Below are 15,669 nucleotides of genomic sequence, written 5' to 3'. Positions count from 1 at the left end.
GTCACTGCAACCAGCCAATGAGAAACACCCGGAACCTGTAGATCCTTCTAAACATCCTACACAATGGAATATCAGGTTTTGCAGCACGGGTGAATAAACAGACAGGAGAGCTGTACCTGTGTAGTAGAGCTAGAAACACTGTCCCTGGGTAGTAAGCTGCTCCTTGGAAGTAAGGCTAAGGCCACGTTCACACTATCAGTATTTTTCATCAGGTTTTGTAAGCTAAAATCAGGAGTGGAACAATCAGAGGGAAAGCTGTCACCACTTCTGTATTTTTCACCCACTTCTGGATTTGGCTTACAAATACTGATAGTGTGAAATAGACATAAGAGAGCTGTCTCAGGGTACTAGGGCTAAGGGAGCTGTCCCTGGTTAGAAGGGCTAAGAGAGCTGTCACTGGGTAGTAAGGCTAAGAGAGCTGTCCCTGGGTAGTAAGGCTAAGAGAGCTGTCCCTGGGTAGTAAGGCTAAGAGAGCTGTCACTAGGTAGTAAGGCTAAGAGAGCTGTCCCTGGGTAGAAGGCTAAGAGAGCTGTCCCTGGGTAGTAAGGCTAAGAGAGCTATCCCTGGGTAGTAAGGTTAAGAGAGCTTTCCCTGGGTAGTAAGGCTAAGAGAGCTGTCCCTGGGTAGTAAGGCTAAGAGAGATGTCCCCGGGTAGTAAGGCTAAGAGACCTGTTCCTGGTTAGAAGGGCAAAAGAGAGCTGTCACTGGGTAGTAAGGCTAAGAGAGCTGTCCCTGGGTAGTAAGGCTAAGAGAGCTATCCCTGAGTAGTAAGGCTAAGAGAGCTGTCACTAGGTAGTAAGGCTAAGAGAGCTGTCCCTGGGTAGTAAGGCTAAGAGAGCTATCAATGGGTAGTAAGGCTAAGAGAGCTGTCCCTGGGTAGTAAGGCTAAGAGAGCTATCCCTGGGTAGTAAGGCTAAGAGATCTGTCACTAGGTAGTAAGGCTAAGAGAGCTGTCCTGGGCAGTAAGGCTAAGAGAGCTGTCCCTGGGTAGTAAGGCTAAGAGAGCTGTCCCAGGGTAGTAGGGCTAAGAGAGTTGTCCCTGGGTAGTAAGGCTAAGAGAGCTGTCCCTGGGTAGTAAGGCTAAGAGAGCTGTCACTGGGTAGAAGGGCAAAGAGAGCTATCCCTGGGTAGTAAGGTTAAGAGAGCTGTCCCTGGGTAGTAAGGCTAAGAGAGCTGTCCCTGGGTAGTAAGGCTAAGAGACCTGTTCCTGGTTAGAAGGGCTAAGAGAGCTGTCACTGGATAGTAAGGCTAAGAGAGCTGTCCCTGGGTAGTAAGGCTAAGAGAGCTATCCCTGGGTAGTAAGGCTAAGAGAGCTATCCCTGGGTAGTAAGGCTAAGAGAGCTGTCCCTGGGTAGTAAGGCTAAGAGAGCTGTCACTGGGTAGAAGGGCAAAGAGAGCTATCCCTGGGTAGTAAGGCTAAGTGAGCTGTCCCTGGGTAGTAAGGCTAAGAGAGCTGTCACTGGGTAGAAGGGCTAAGAGAGCTTTGCCAAACCTCAGATTCCAAGCTGGACTGTTCCTTATTTTAAGTACTGGATGCAGAATGACATAACTCCGCTGAAAATTCTGGGAGCCAGAGGCAACTATCTGGAGACATGATTTTTGCATAACAAGGGTGTGCCTTTCACATGGTATACGTATCTGTTTATCTAGCAATTTTTAATAATATTTTGAAAAGATTTGATTTTGTGCAGTTTCATATATTAAGTAGTGATGGGTCGTTCATGAACGTTCCGAGAGAAAGAGTAGGCTCCCTGCTGTGAATGATGGGAGCCAGCACCCCAGTGAGAGCCACTGAATTCTCTTAATGGCTCTCACTGGGCATATAATTCCCAAGTTCGGCAGACGTAACCCTGCCCATTCATCAATTTCATTGGGTGGCTGCACATGGGCGTGGTTTCAACCATTGGTGGGTGGGGTATCAACCATACTGAAGTCACCTTAAATATGTGTTCACCTATGATGAACACATATTTAAAAGGGATCCAAAAGAGTTGACTCTTTATGGTGAGCAGAACCATGACAGCCAGACTGCCCATCACTAGAAAAAATAATATTTAGTTAACAATATCTTAAGAAAGTACACAACTACTTTCAGTCTATCTTTATTAAGCTAACTAAAATATAACACAACCACTCAGCTTGTGATCTCCCCCTCCACCTCCCTGTAACAGAGAAGGAGAACGATCATCACCAGCAATCAGCCCCTGCAATGAAGCAGAACTGAGAGCTCACTTCACGCTCAGGAGAGATCACTACAGCTCCTCCTCGTGGTTGGGAAGTTTGGACACTTTAGAGCACATTTCTCAAGTTACACACTATAGAAATGATCCCTGAAAGTATAGTCTTAACCTCTTCCTGGCCGTGATGCCCCTCCGGGGAATAGGACCCTGCGTGTAACAATATGGAGATTCATTAACACAACATCACACAAACTAAGGCTGTAAATAAACGCTGACACATTGTGGGTGATCAGAGACGTGACTACAGTGTGCAAAATTAGGGAGACATCACACCTGACACAGTGACCCTATAGAAGCTTCCATACTTGTATAACGGCCCCATAATCCTCCAGATCACAGATGTCTCTGGATCTAATCTGCATATGTCACTGCAACCAGCCAATGAGAAACACCCGGAACCTGTAGATCCTTCTAAACATCCTACACAATGGAATATCAGGTTTTGCAGCACGGGTGAATAAACAGACAGGAGAGCTGTACCTGTGTAGTAGAGCTAGAAACACTGTCCCTGGGTAGTAAGCTGCTCCTTGGAAGTAAGGCTAAGGCCACGTTCACACTATCAGTATTTTTCATCAGGTTTTGTAAGCTAAAATCAGGAGTGGAACAATCAGAGGGAAAGCTGTCACCACTTCTGTATTTTTCACCCACTTCTGGATTTGGCTTACAAATACTGATAGTGTGAAATAGACATAAGAGAGCTGTCTCAGGGTACTAGGGCTAAGGGAGCTGTCCCTGGTTAGAAGGGCTAAGAGAGCTGTCACTGGGTAGTAAGGCTAAGAGAGCTGTCCCTGGGTAGTAAGGCTAAGAGAGCTGTCCCTGGGTAGTAAGGCTAAGAGAGCTGTCACTAGGTAGTAAGGCTAAGAGAGCTGTCCCTGGGTAGAAGGCTAAGAGAGCTATCCCTGGGTAGTAAGGCTAAGAGAGCTATCCCTGGGTAGTAAGGTTAAGAGAGCTTTCCCTGGGTAGTAAGGCTAAGAGTACTGTCCCTGGGTAGTAAGGCTAAGAGAGATGTCCCCGGGTAGTAAGGCTAAGAGACCTGTTCCTGGATAGAAGGGCAAAAGAGAGCTGTCACTGGGTAGTAAGGCTAAGAGAGCTGTCCCTGGGTAGTAAGGCTAAGAGAGCTATCCCTGAGTAGTAAGGCTAAGAGAGCTGTCACTAGGTAGTAAGGCTAAGAGAGCTGTCCCTGGGTAGTAAGGCTAAGAGAGCTATCAATGGGTAGTAAGGTTAAGAGAGCTGTCACTGGGTAGTAAGGCTAAGAGAGCTGTCCCTGGGTAGTAAGGCTAAGAGAGCTATCCCTGGGTAGTAAGGCTAAGAGATCTGTCACTAGGTAGTAAGGCTAAGAGAGCTGTCCTGGGCAGTAAGGCTAAGAGAGCTGTCCCTGGGTAGTAAGGCTAAGAGAGCTGTCCCAGGGTAGTAGGGCTAAGAGAGTTGTCCCTGGGTAGTAAGGCTAAGAGAGCTATCCCTGGGTAGTAAGGTTAAGAGAGCTGTCCCTGGGTAGTAAGGCTAAGAGAGCTGTCCCTGGGTAGTAAGGCTAAGAGACCTGTTCCTGGTTAGAAGGGCTAAGAGAGCTGTCACTGGATAGTAAGGCTAAGAGAGCTGTCCCTGGGTAGTAAGGCTAAGAGAGCTATCCCTGGGTAGTAAGGCTAAGAGAGCTATCCCTGGGTAGTAAGGCTAAGAGAGCTGTCCCTGGGTAGTAAGGCTAAGAGAGCTGTCACTGGGTAGAAGGGCAAAGAGAGCTATCCCTGGGTAGTAAGGCTAAGTGAGCTGTCCCTGGGTAGTAAGGCTAAGAGAGCTGTCACTGGGTAGAAGGGCTAAGAGAGCTTTGCCAAACCTCAGATTCCAAGCTGGACTGTTCCTTATTTTAAGTACTGGATTCAGAATGACATAACTCCGCTGAAAATGCTGGGAGCCAGAGGCAACTATCTGGAGACATGATTTTTGCATAACAAGGGTGTGCCTTTCACATGGTATACGTATCTGTTTATCTAGCAATTTTTAATAATATTTTGAAAAGATTTGATTTTGTGCAGTTTCATATATTAAGTAGTGATGGGTCGTTCATGAACGTTCCGAGAGAAAGAGTAGGCTCCCTGCTGTGAATGATGGGAGCCAGCACCCCAGTGAGAGCCACTGAATTCTCTTAATGGCTCTCACTGGGCATATAATTCCCAAGTTCGGCAGACGTAACCCTGCCCATTCATCAATTTCATTGGGTGGCTGCACATGGGCGTGGTTTCAACCATTGGTGGGTGGGGTATCAACCATACTGAAGTCACCTTAAATATGTGTTCACCTATGATGAACACATATTTAAAAGGGATCCAAAAGAGTTGACTCTTTATGGTGAGCAGAACCATGACAGCCAGACTGCCCATCACTAGAAAAAATAATATTTAGTTAACAATATCTTAAGAAAGTACACAAGTACTTTCAGTCTATCTTTATTAAGCTAACTAAAATATAACACAACCACTCAGCTTGTGATCTCCCCCTCCACCTCCCTGTAACAGAGAAGGAGAACGATCATCACCAGCAATCAGCCCCTGCAATGAAGCAGAACTGAGAGCTCACTTCACGCTCAGGAGAGATCACTACAGCTCCTCCTCGTGGTTGGGAAGTTTGGACACTTTAGAGCACATTTCTCAAGTTACACACTATAGAAATGATCCCTGAAAGTATAGTCTTAACCTCTTCCTGGCCGTGATGCCCCTCCGGGGAATAGGACCCTGCGTGTAACATTATGGAGATTCATTAACACAACATCACACAAACTAAGGCTGTAAATAAACGCTGACACATTGTGGGTGATCAGAGACGTGACTACAGTGTGCAAAATTAGGGAGACATCACACCTGACACAGTGACCCTATAGAAGCTTCCATACTTGTATAACGGCCCCATAATCCTCCAGATCACAGATGTCTCTGGATCTAATCTGCATATGTCACTGCAACCAGCCAATGAGAAACACCCGGAACCTGTAGATCCTTCTAAACATCCTACACAATGGAATATCAGGTTTTGCAGCACGGGTGAATAAACAGACAGGAGAGCTGTACCTGTGTAGTAGAGCTAGAAACACTGTCCCTGGGTAGTAAGCTGCTCCTTGGAAGTAAGGCTAAGGCCACGTTCACACTATCAGTATTTTTCATCAGGTTTTGTAAGCTAAAATCAGGAGTGGAACAATCAGAGGGAAAGCTGTCACCACTTCTGTATTTTTCACCCACTCCTGGATTTGGCTTACAAATACTGATAGTGTGAAATAGACATAAGAGAGCTGTCTCAGGGTACTAGGGCTAAGGGAGCTGTCCCTGGTTAGAAGGGCTAAGAGAGCTGTCACTGGGTAGTAAGGCTAAGAGAGCTGTCCCTGGGTAGTAAGGCTAAGAGAGCTGTCCCTGGGTAGTAAGGCTAAGAGAGCTGTCACTAGGTAGTAAGGCTAAGAGAGCTGTCCCTGGGTAGAAGGCTAAGAGAGCTATCCCTGGGTAGTAAGGCTAAGAGAGCTATCCCTGGGTAGTAAGGTTAAGAGAGCTTTCCCTGGGTAGTAAGGCTAAGAGAGCTGTCCCTGGGTAGTAAGGCTAAGAGAGATGTCCCCGGGTAGTAAGGCTAAGAGACCTGTTCCTGGTTAGAAGGGCAAAAGAGAGCTGTCACTGGGTAGTAAGGCTAAGAGAGCTGTCCCTGGGTAGTAAGGCTAAGAGAGCTATCCCTGAGTAGTAAGGCTAAGAGAGCTGTCCCTGGGTAGTAAGGCTAAGAGAGCTATCAATGGGTAGTAAGGTTAAGAGAGCTGTCACTGGGTAGTAAGGCTAAGAGAGCTGTCCCTGGGTAGTAAGGCTAAGAGAGCTATCCCTGGGTAGTAAGGCTAAGAGATCTGTCACTAGGTAGTAAGGCTAAGAGAGCTGTCCTGGGCAGTAAGGCTAAGAGAGCTGTCCCTGGGTAGTAAGGCTAAGAGAGCTGTCCCAGGGTAGTAGGGCTAAGAGAGTTGTCCCTGGGTAGTAAGGCTAAGAGAGCTATCCCTGGGTAGTAAGGTTAAGAGAGCTGTCCCTGGGTAGTAAGGCTAAGAGAGCTGTCCCTGGGTAGTAAGGCTAAGAGACCTGTTCCTGGTTAGAAGGGCTAAGAGAGCTGTCACTGGATAGTAAGGCTAAGAGAGCTGTCCCTGGGTAGTAAGGCTAAGAGAGCTATCCCTGGGTAGTAAGGCTAAGAGAGCTATCCCTGGGTAGTAAGGCTAAGAGAGCTGTCCCTGGGTAGTAAGGCTAAGAGAGCTGTCACTGGGTAGAAGGGCAAAGAGAGCTATCCCTGGGTAGTAAGGCTAAGTGAGCTGTCCCTGGGTAGTAAGGCTAAGAGAGCTGTCACTGGGTAGAAGGGCTAAGAGAGCTTTGCCAAACCTCAGATTCCAAGCTGGACTGTTCCTTATTTTAAGTACTGGATGCAGAATGACATAACTCCGCTGAAAATGCTGGGAGCCAGAGGCAACTATCTGGAGACATGATTTTTGCATAACAAGGGTGTGCCTTTCACATGGTATACGTATCTGTTTATCTAGCAATTTTTAATAATATTTTGAAAAGATTTGATTTTGTGCAGTTTCATATATTAAGTAGTGATGGGTCGTTCATGAACGTTCCGAGAGAAAGAGTAGGCTCCCTGCTGTGAATGATGGGAGCCAGCACCCCAGTGAGAGCCACTGAATTCTCTTAATGGCTCTCACTGGGCATATAATTCCCAAGTTCGGCAGACGTAACCCTGCCCATTCATCAATTTCATTGGGTGGCTGCACATGGGCGTGGTTTCAACCATTGGTGGGTGGGGTATCAACCATACTGAAGTCACCTTAAATATGTGTTCACCTATGATGAACACATATTTAAAAGGGATCCAAAAGAGTTGACTCTTTATGGTGAGCAGAACCATGACAGCCAGACTGCCCATCACTAGAAAAAATAATATTTAGTTAACAATATCTTAAGAAAGTACACAACTACTTTCAGTCTATCTTTATTAAGCTAACTAAAATATAACACAACCACTCAGCTTGTGATCTCCCCCTCCACCTCCCTGTAACAGAGAAGGAGAACGATCATCACCAGCAATCAGCCCCTGCAATGAAGCAGAACTGAGAGCTCACTTCACGCTCAGGAGAGATCACTACAGCTCCTCCTCGTGGTTGGGAAGTTTGGACACTTTAGAGCACATTTCTCAAGTTACACACTATAGAAATGATCCCTGAAAGTATAGTCTTAACCTCTTCCTGGCCGTGATGCCCCTCCGGGGAATAGGACCCTGCGTGTAACATTATGGAGATTCACTAACACAACATCACACAAACTAAGGCTGTAAATAAACGCTGACACATTGTGGGTGATCAGAGACGTGACTACAGTGTGCAAAATTAGGGAGACATCACACCTGACACAGTGACCCTATAGAAGCTTCCATACTTGTATAACGGCCCCATAATCCTCCAGATCACAGATGTCTCTGGATCTAATCTGCATATGTCACTGCAACCAGCCAATGAGAAACACCCGGAACCTGTAGATCCTTCTAAACATCCTACACAATGGAATATCAGGTTTTGCAGCACGGGTGAATAAACAGACAGGAGAGCTGTACCTGTGTAGTAGAGCTAGAAACACTGTCCCTGGGTAGTAAGCTGCTCCTTGGAAGTAAGGCTAAGGCCACGTTCACACTATCAGTATTTTTCATCAGGTTTTGTAAGCTAAAATCAGGAGTGGAACAATCAGAGGGAAAGCTGTCACCACTTCTGTATTTTTCACCCACTCCTGGATTTGGCTTACAAATACTGATAGTGTGAAATAGACATAAGAGAGCTGTCTCAGGGTACTAGGGCTAAGGGAGCTGTCCCTGGTTAGAAGGGCTAAGAGAGCTGTCACTGGGTAGTAAGGCTAAGAGAGCTGTCCCTGGGTAGTAAGGCTAAGAGAGCTGTCCCTGGGTAGTAAGGCTGAGAGCTGTCACTAGGTAGTAAGGCTAAGAGAGCTGTCCCTGGGTAGAAGGCTAAGAGAGCTATCCCTGGGTAGTAAGGCTAAGAGAGCTATCCCTGGGTAGTGAGGTTAAGAGAGCTTTCCCTGGGTAGTAAGGCTAAGAGAGCTGTCCCTGGGTAGTAAGGCTAAGAGAGATGTCCCCGGGTAGTAAGGCTAAGAGACCTGTTCCTGGTTAGAAGGGCTAAGAGAGCTGTCACTGGGTAGTAAGGCTAAGAGAGCTGTCCCTGGGTAGTAAGGCTAAGAGAGCTATCCCTGAGTAGTAAGGCTAAGAGAGCTGTCACTAGGTAGTAAGGCTAAGAGAGCTGTCCCTGGGTAGTAAGGCTAAGAGAGCTATCAATGGGTAGTAAGGTTAAGAGAGCTGTCACTGGGTAGTAAGGCTAAGAGAGCTGTCCCTGGGTAGTAAGGCTAAGAGAGCTATCCCTGGGTACTAAGGCTAAGAGATCTGTCACTAGGTAGTAAGGCTAAGAGAGCTGTCCTGGGCAGTAAGGCTAAGAGAGCTGTCCCTGGGTAGTAAGGCTAAGAGAGCTGTCCCAGGGTAGTAGGGCTAAGAGAGTTGTCCCTGGGTAGTAAGGCTAAGAGAGCTGTCCCTGGGTAGTAAGGCTAAGAGAGCTGTCACTGGGTAGAAGGGCAAAGAGAGCTATCCCTGGGTAGTAAGGTTAAGAGAGCTGTCCCTGGGTAGTAAGGCTAAGAGAGCTGTCCCTGGGTAGTAAGGCTAAGAGACCTGTTCCTGGTTAGAAGGGCTAAGAGAGCTGTCACTGGATAGTAAGGCTAAGAGAGCTGTCCCTGGGTAGTAAGGCTAAGAGAGCTATCCCTGGGTAGTAAGGCTAAGAGAGCTATCCCTGGGTAGTAAGGCTAAGAGAGCTGTCCCTGGGTAGTAAGGCTAAGAGAGCTGTCACTGGGTAGAAGGGCAAAGAGAGCTATCCCTGGGTAGTAAGGCTAAGTGAGCTGTCCCTGGGTAGTAAGGCTAAGAGAGCTGTCACTGGGTAGAAGGGCTAAGAGAGCTTTGCCAAACCTCAGATTCCAAGCTGGACTGTTCCTTATTTTAAGTACTGGATGCAGAATGACATAACTCCGCTGAAAATGCTGGGAGCCAGAGGCAACTATCTGGAGACATGATTTTTGCATAACAAGGGTGTGCCTTTCACATGGTATACGTATCTGTTTATCTAGCAATTTTTAATAATATTTTGAAAAGATTTGATTTTGTGCAGTTTCATATATTAAGTAGTGATGGGTCGTTCATGAACGTTCCGAGAGAAAGAGTAGGCTCCCTGCTGTGAATGATGGGAGCCAGCACCCCAGTGAGAGCCACTGAATTCTCTTAATGGCTCTCACTGGGCATATAATTCCCAAGTTCGGCAGACGTAACCCTGCCCATTCATCAATTTCATTGGGTGGCTGCACATGGGCGTGGTTTCAACCATTGGTGGGTGGGGTATCAACCATACTGAAGTCACCTTAAATATGTGTTCACCTATGATGAACACATATTTAAAAGGGATCCAAAAGAGTTGACTCTTTATGGTGAGCAGAACCATGACAGCCAGACTGCCCATCACTAGAAAAAATAATATTTAGTTAACAATATCTTAAGAAAGTACACAAGTACTTTCAGTCTATCTTTATTAAGCTAACTAAAATATAACACAACCACTCAGCTTGTGATCTCCCCCTCCACCTCCCTGTAACAGAGAAGGAGAACGATCATCACCAGCAATCAGCCCCTGCAATGAAGCAGAACTGAGAGCTCACTTCACGCTCAGGAGAGATCACTACAGCTCCTCCTCGTGGTTGGGAAGTTTGGACACTTTAGAGCACATTTCTCAAGTTACACACTATAGAAATGATCCCTGAAAGTATAGTCTTAACCTCTTCCTGGCCGTGATGCCCCTCCGGGGAATAGGACCCTGCGTGTAACATTATGGAGATTCACTAACACAACATCACACAAACTAAGGCTGTAAATAAACGCTGACACATTGTGGGTGATCAGAGACGTGACTACAGTGTGCAAAATTAGGGAGACATCACACCTGACACAGTGACCCTATAGAAGCTTCCATACTTGTATAACGGCCCCATAATCCTCCAGATCACAGATGTCTCTGGATCTAATCTGCATATGTCACTGCAACCAGCCAATGAGAAACACCCGGAACCTGTAGATCCTTCTAAACATCCTACACAATGGAATATCAGGTTTTGCAGCACGGGTGAATAAACAGACAGGAGAGCTGTACCTGTGTAGTAGAGCTAGAAACACTGTCCCTGGGTAGTAAGCTGCTCCTTGGAAGTAAGGCTAATGCCACGTTCACACTATCAGTATTTTTCATCAGGTTTTGTAAGCTAAAATCAGGAGTGGAACAATCAGAGGGAAAGCTGTCACCACTTCTGTATTTTTCACCCACTTCTGGATTTGGCTTACAAATACTGATAGTGTGAAATAGACATAAGAGAGCTGTCTCAGGGTACTAGGGCTAAGGGAGCTGTCCCTGGTTAGAAGGGCTAAGAGAGCTGTCACTGGGTAGTAAGGCTAAGAGAGCTGTCCCTGGGTAGTAAGGCTAAGAGAGCTGTCCCTGGGTAGTAAGGCTAAGAGAGCTGTCACTAGGTAGTAAGGCTAAGAGAGCTGTCCCTGGGTAGAAGGCTAAGAGAGCTGTCCCTGGGTAGTAAGGCTAAGAGAGCTATCCCTGGGTAGTAAGGTTAAGAGAGCTTTCCCTGGGTAGTAAGGCTAAGAGAGCTGTCCCTGGGTAGTAAGGCTAAGAGAGATGTCCCCGGGTAGTAAGGCTAAGAGACCTGTTCCTGGTTAGAAGGGCAAAAGAGAGCTGTCACTGGGTAGTAAGGCTAAGAGAGCTGTCCCTGGGTAGTAAGGCTAAGAGAGCTATCCCTGAGTAGTAAGGCTAAGAGAGCTGTCACTAGGTAGTAAGGCTAAGAGAGCTGTCCCTGGGTAGTAAGGCTAAGAGAGCTATCAATGGGTAGTAAGGCTAAGAGAGCTGTCCCTGGGTAGTAAGGCTAAGAGAGCTATCCCTGGGTAGTAAGGCTAAGAGATCTGTCACTAGGTAGTAAGGCTAAGAGAGCTGTCCTGGGCAGTAAGGCTAAGAGAGCTGTCCCTGGGTAGTAAGGCTAAGAGAGCTGTCCCAGGGTAGTAGGGCTAAGAGAGTTGTCCCTGGGTAGTAAGGCTAAGAGAGCTGTCCCTGGGTAGTAAGGCTAAGAGAGCTGTCACTGGGTAGAAGGGCAAAGAGAGCTATCCCTGGGTAGTAAGGTTAAGAGAGCTGTCCCTGGGTAGTAAGGCTAAGAGAGCTGTCCCTGGGTAGTAAGGCTAAGAGACCTGTTCCTGGTTAGAAGGGCTAAGAGAGCTGTCACTGGATAGTAAGGCTAAGAGAGCTGTCCCTGGGTAGTAAGGCTAAGAGAGCTATCCCTGGGTAGTAAGGCTAAGAGAGCTATCCCTGGGTAGTAAGGCTAAGAGAGCTGTCCCTGGGTAGTAAGGCTAAGAGAGCTGTCACTGGGTAGAAGGGCAAAGAGAGCTATCCCTGGGTAGTAAGGCTAAGTGAGCTGTCCCTGGGTAGTAAGGCTAAGAGAGCTGTCACTGGGTAGAAGGGCTAAGAGAGCTTTGCCAAACCTCAGATTCCAAGCTGGACTGTTCCTTATTTTAAGTACTGGATGCAGAATGACATAACTCCGCTGAAAATGCTGGGAGCCAGAGGCAACTATCTGGAGACATGATTTTTGCATAACAAGGGTGTGCCTTTCACATGGTATACGTATCTGTTTATCTAGCAATTTTTAATAATATTTTGAAAAGATTTGATTTTGTGCAGTTTCATATATTAAGTAGTGATGGGTCGTTCATGAACGTTCCGAGAGAAAGAGTAGGCTCCCTGCTGTGAATGATGGGAGCCAGCACCCCAGTGAGAGCCACTGAATTCTCTTAATGGCTCTCACTGGGCATATAATTCCCAAGTTCGGCAGACGTAACCCTGCCCATTCATCAATTTCATTGGGTGGCTGCACATGGGCGTGGTTTCAACCATTGGTGGGTGGGGTATCAACCATACTGAAGTCACCTTAAATATGTGTTCACCTATGATGAACACATATTTAAAAGGGATCCAAAAGAGTTGACTCTTTATGGTGAGCAGAACCATGACAGCCAGACTGCCCATCACTAGAAAAAATAATATTTAGTTAACAATATCTTAAGAAAGTACACAACTACTTTCAGTCTATCTTTATTAAGCTAACTAAAATATAACACCACTCAGCTTGTGATCTCCCCCTCCACCTCCCTGTAACAGAGAAGGAGAACGATCATCACCAGCAATCAGCCCCTGCAATGAAGCAGAACTGAGAGCTCACTTCACGCTCAGGAAAGATCACTACAGCTCCTCCTCGTGGTTGGGAAGTTTGGACACTTTAGAGCACATTTCTCAAGTTACACACTATAGAAATGATCCCTGAAAGTATAGTCTTAACCTCTTCCTGGCCGTGATGCCCCTCCGGGGAATAGGACCCTGCGTGTAACAATATGGAGATTCATTAACACAACATCACACAAACTAAGGCTGTAAATAAACGCTGACACATTGTGGGTGATCAGAGACGTGACTACAGTGTGCAAAATTAGGGAGACATCACACCTGACACAGTGACCCTATAGAAGCTTCCATACTTGTATAACGGCCCCATAATCCTCCAGATCACAGATGTCTCTGGATCTAATCTGCATATGTCACTGCAACCAGCCAATGAGAAACACCCGGAACCTGTAGATCCTTCTAAACATCCTACACAATGGAATATCAGGTTTTGCAGCACGGGTGAATAAACAGACAGGAGAGCTGTACCTGTGTAGTAGAGCTAGAAACACTGTCCCTGGGTAGTAAGCTGCTCCTTGGAAGTAAGGCTAAGGCCACGTTCACACTATCAGTATTTTTCATCAGGTTTTGTAAGCTAAAATCAGGAGTGGAACAATCAGAGGGAAAGCTGTCACCACTTCTGTATTTTTCACCCACTTCTGGATTTGGCTTACAAATACTGATAGTGTGAAATAGACATAAGAGAGCTGTCTCAGGGTACTAGGGCTAAGGGAGCTGTCCCTGGTTAGAAGGGCTAAGAGAGCTGTCACTGGGTAGTAAGGCTAAGAGAGCTGTCCCTGGGTAGTAAGGCTAAGAGAGCTGTCCCTGGGTAGTAAGGCTAAGAGAGCTGTCACTAGGTAGTAAGGCTAAGAGAGCTGTCCCTGGGTAGAAGGCTAAGAGAGCTATCCCTGGGTAGTAAGGCTAAGAGAGCTATCCCTGGGTAGTAAGGTTAAGAGAGCTTTCCCTGGGTAGTAAGGCTAAGAGAGCTGTCCCTGGGTAGTAAGGCTAAGAGAGATGTCCCCGGGTAGTAAGGCTAAGAGACCTGTTCCTGGTTAGAAGGGCAAAAGAGAGCTGTCACTGGGTAGTAAGGCTAAGAGAGCTGTCCCTGGGTAGTAAGGCTAAGAGAGCTATCCCTGAGTAGTAAGGCTAAGAGAGCTGTCACTAGGTAGTAAGGCTAAGAGAGCTGTCCCTGGGTAGTAAGGCTAAGAGAGCTATCAATGGGTAGTAAGGTTAAGAGAGCTGTCACTGGGTAGTAAGGCTAAGAGAGCTGTCCCTGGGTAGTAAGGCTAAGAGAGCTATCCCTGGGTAGTAAGGCTAAGAGATCTGTCACTAGGTAGTAAGGCTAAGAGAGCTGTCCTGGGCAGTAAGGCTAAGAGAGCTGTCCCTGGGTAGTAAGGCTAAGAGAGCTGTCCCAGGGTAGTAGGGCTAAGAGAGTTGTCCCTGGGTAGTAAGGCTAAGAGAGCTATCCCTGGGTAGTAAGGTTAAGAGAGCTGTCCCTGGGTAGTAAGGCTAAGAGAGCTGTCCCTGGGTAGTAAGGCTAAGAGACCTGTTCCTGGTTAGAAGGGCTAAGAGAGCTGTCACTGGATAGTAAGGCTAAGAGAGCTGTCCCTGGGTAGTAAGGCTAAGAGAGCTATCCCTGGGTAGTAAGGCTAAGAGAGCTATCCCTGGGTAGTAAGGCTAAGAGAGCTGTCCCTGGGTAGTAAGGCTAAGAGAGCTGTCACTGGGTAGAAGGGCAAAGAGAGCTATCCCTGGGTAGTAAGGCTAAGTGAGCTGTCCCTGGGTAGTAAGGCTAAGAGAGCTGTCACTGGGTAGAAGGGCTAAGAGAGCTTTGCCAAACCTCAGATTCCAAGCTGGACTGTTCCTTATTTTAAGTACTGGATTCAGAATGACATAACTCCGCTGAAAATGCTGGGAGCCAGAGGCAACTATCTGGAGACATGATTTTTGCATAACAAGGGTGTGCCTTTCACATGGTATACGTATCTGTTTATCTAGCAATTTTTAATAATATTTTGAAAAGATTTGATTTTGTGCAGTTTCATATATTAAGTAGTGATGGGTCGTTCATGAACGTTCCGAGAGAAAGAGTAGGCTCCCTGCTGTGAATGATGGGAGCCAGCACCCCAGTGAGAGCCACTGAATTCTCTTAATGGCTCTCACTGGGCATATAATTCCCAAGTTCGGCAGACGTAACCCTGCCCATTCATCAATTTCATTGGGTGGCTGCACATGGGCGTGGTTTCAACCATTGGTGGGTGGGGTATCAACCATACTGAAGTCACCTTAAATATGTGTTCACCTATGATGAACACATATTTAAAAGGGATCCAAAAGAGTTGACTCTTTATGGTGAGCAGAACCATGACAGCCAGACTGCCCATCACTAGAAAAAATAATATTTAGTTAACAATATCTTAAGAAAGTACACAAGTACTTTCAGTCTATCTTTATTAAGCTAACTAAAATATAACACAACCACTCAGCTTGTGATCTCCCCCTCCACCTCCCTGTAACAGAGAAGGAGAACGATCATCACCAGCAATCAGCCCCTGCAATGAAGCAGAACTGAGAGCTCACTTCACGCTCAGGAGAGATCACTACAGCTCCTCCTCCTCGTGGTTGGGAAGTTTGGACACTTTAGAGCACATTTCTCAAGTTACACACTATAGAAATGATCCCTGAAAGTATAGTCTTAACCTCTTCCTGGCCGTGATGCCCCTCCGGGGAATAGGACCCTGCGTGTAACATTATGGAGATTCATTAACACAACATCACACAAACTAAGGCTGTAAATAAACGCTGACACATTGTGGGTGATCAGAGACGTGACTACAGTGTGCAAAATTAGGGAGACATCACACCTGACACAGTGACCCTATAGAAGCTTCCATACTTGTATAACGGCCCCATAATCCTCCAGATCACAGATGTCTCTGGATCTAATCTGCATATGTCACTGCAACCAGCCAATGAGAAACACCCGGAACCTGTAGATCCTTCTAAACATCCTACACAATGGAATATCAGGTTTTGCAGCACGGGTGAATAAACAGACAGGAGAGCTGTACCTGTGTAGTAGAGCTA

The 15,669-nt window shown here is 46.6% G+C and overlaps 1 protein-coding gene and 6 non-coding genes across 7 annotated transcripts in view; all 7 read right to left on the bottom strand.

Moving 5' to 3' along the window:
* The window catches only part of TEX14 (testis expressed 14, intercellular bridge forming factor), a 416,166-nt gene that overhangs the window by 266,907 nt on the left and 133,590 nt on the right, over positions 1-15,669 (bottom strand). The window lies entirely within an intron of this gene.
* LOC143763240 (small nucleolar RNA U3) lies at positions 2,130-2,346 on the bottom strand. The gene has a single exon (XR_013212322.1). It is a non-coding gene; the product is annotated as a small nucleolar RNA U3 (small nucleolar RNA).
* Positions 4,706-4,922, bottom strand: LOC143763238 (small nucleolar RNA U3). Its single transcript, XR_013212321.1, has one exon. It is a non-coding gene; the product is annotated as a small nucleolar RNA U3 (small nucleolar RNA).
* On the bottom strand, positions 7,254-7,470 carry LOC143763237 (small nucleolar RNA U3). Its single transcript, XR_013212320.1, has one exon. It is a non-coding gene; the product is annotated as a small nucleolar RNA U3 (small nucleolar RNA).
* LOC143763236 (small nucleolar RNA U3) lies at positions 9,883-10,099 on the bottom strand. Its single transcript, XR_013212319.1, has one exon. It is a non-coding gene; the product is annotated as a small nucleolar RNA U3 (small nucleolar RNA).
* On the bottom strand, positions 12,484-12,700 carry LOC143763252 (small nucleolar RNA U3). The gene has a single exon (XR_013212333.1). It is a non-coding gene; the product is annotated as a small nucleolar RNA U3 (small nucleolar RNA).
* LOC143763257 (small nucleolar RNA U3) lies at positions 15,060-15,279 on the bottom strand. The gene has a single exon (XR_013212338.1). It is a non-coding gene; the product is annotated as a small nucleolar RNA U3 (small nucleolar RNA).

This window comes from Ranitomeya variabilis, chromosome 3 (assembly GCF_051348905.1).
Source record: "Ranitomeya variabilis isolate aRanVar5 chromosome 3, aRanVar5.hap1, whole genome shotgun sequence".
Taxonomy (NCBI): domain Eukaryota; kingdom Metazoa; phylum Chordata; class Amphibia; order Anura; family Dendrobatidae; genus Ranitomeya; species Ranitomeya variabilis.
Note: the sequence above shows the minus strand (reverse complement) of the source record. Positions and strands in the feature narration are given on the sequence as shown.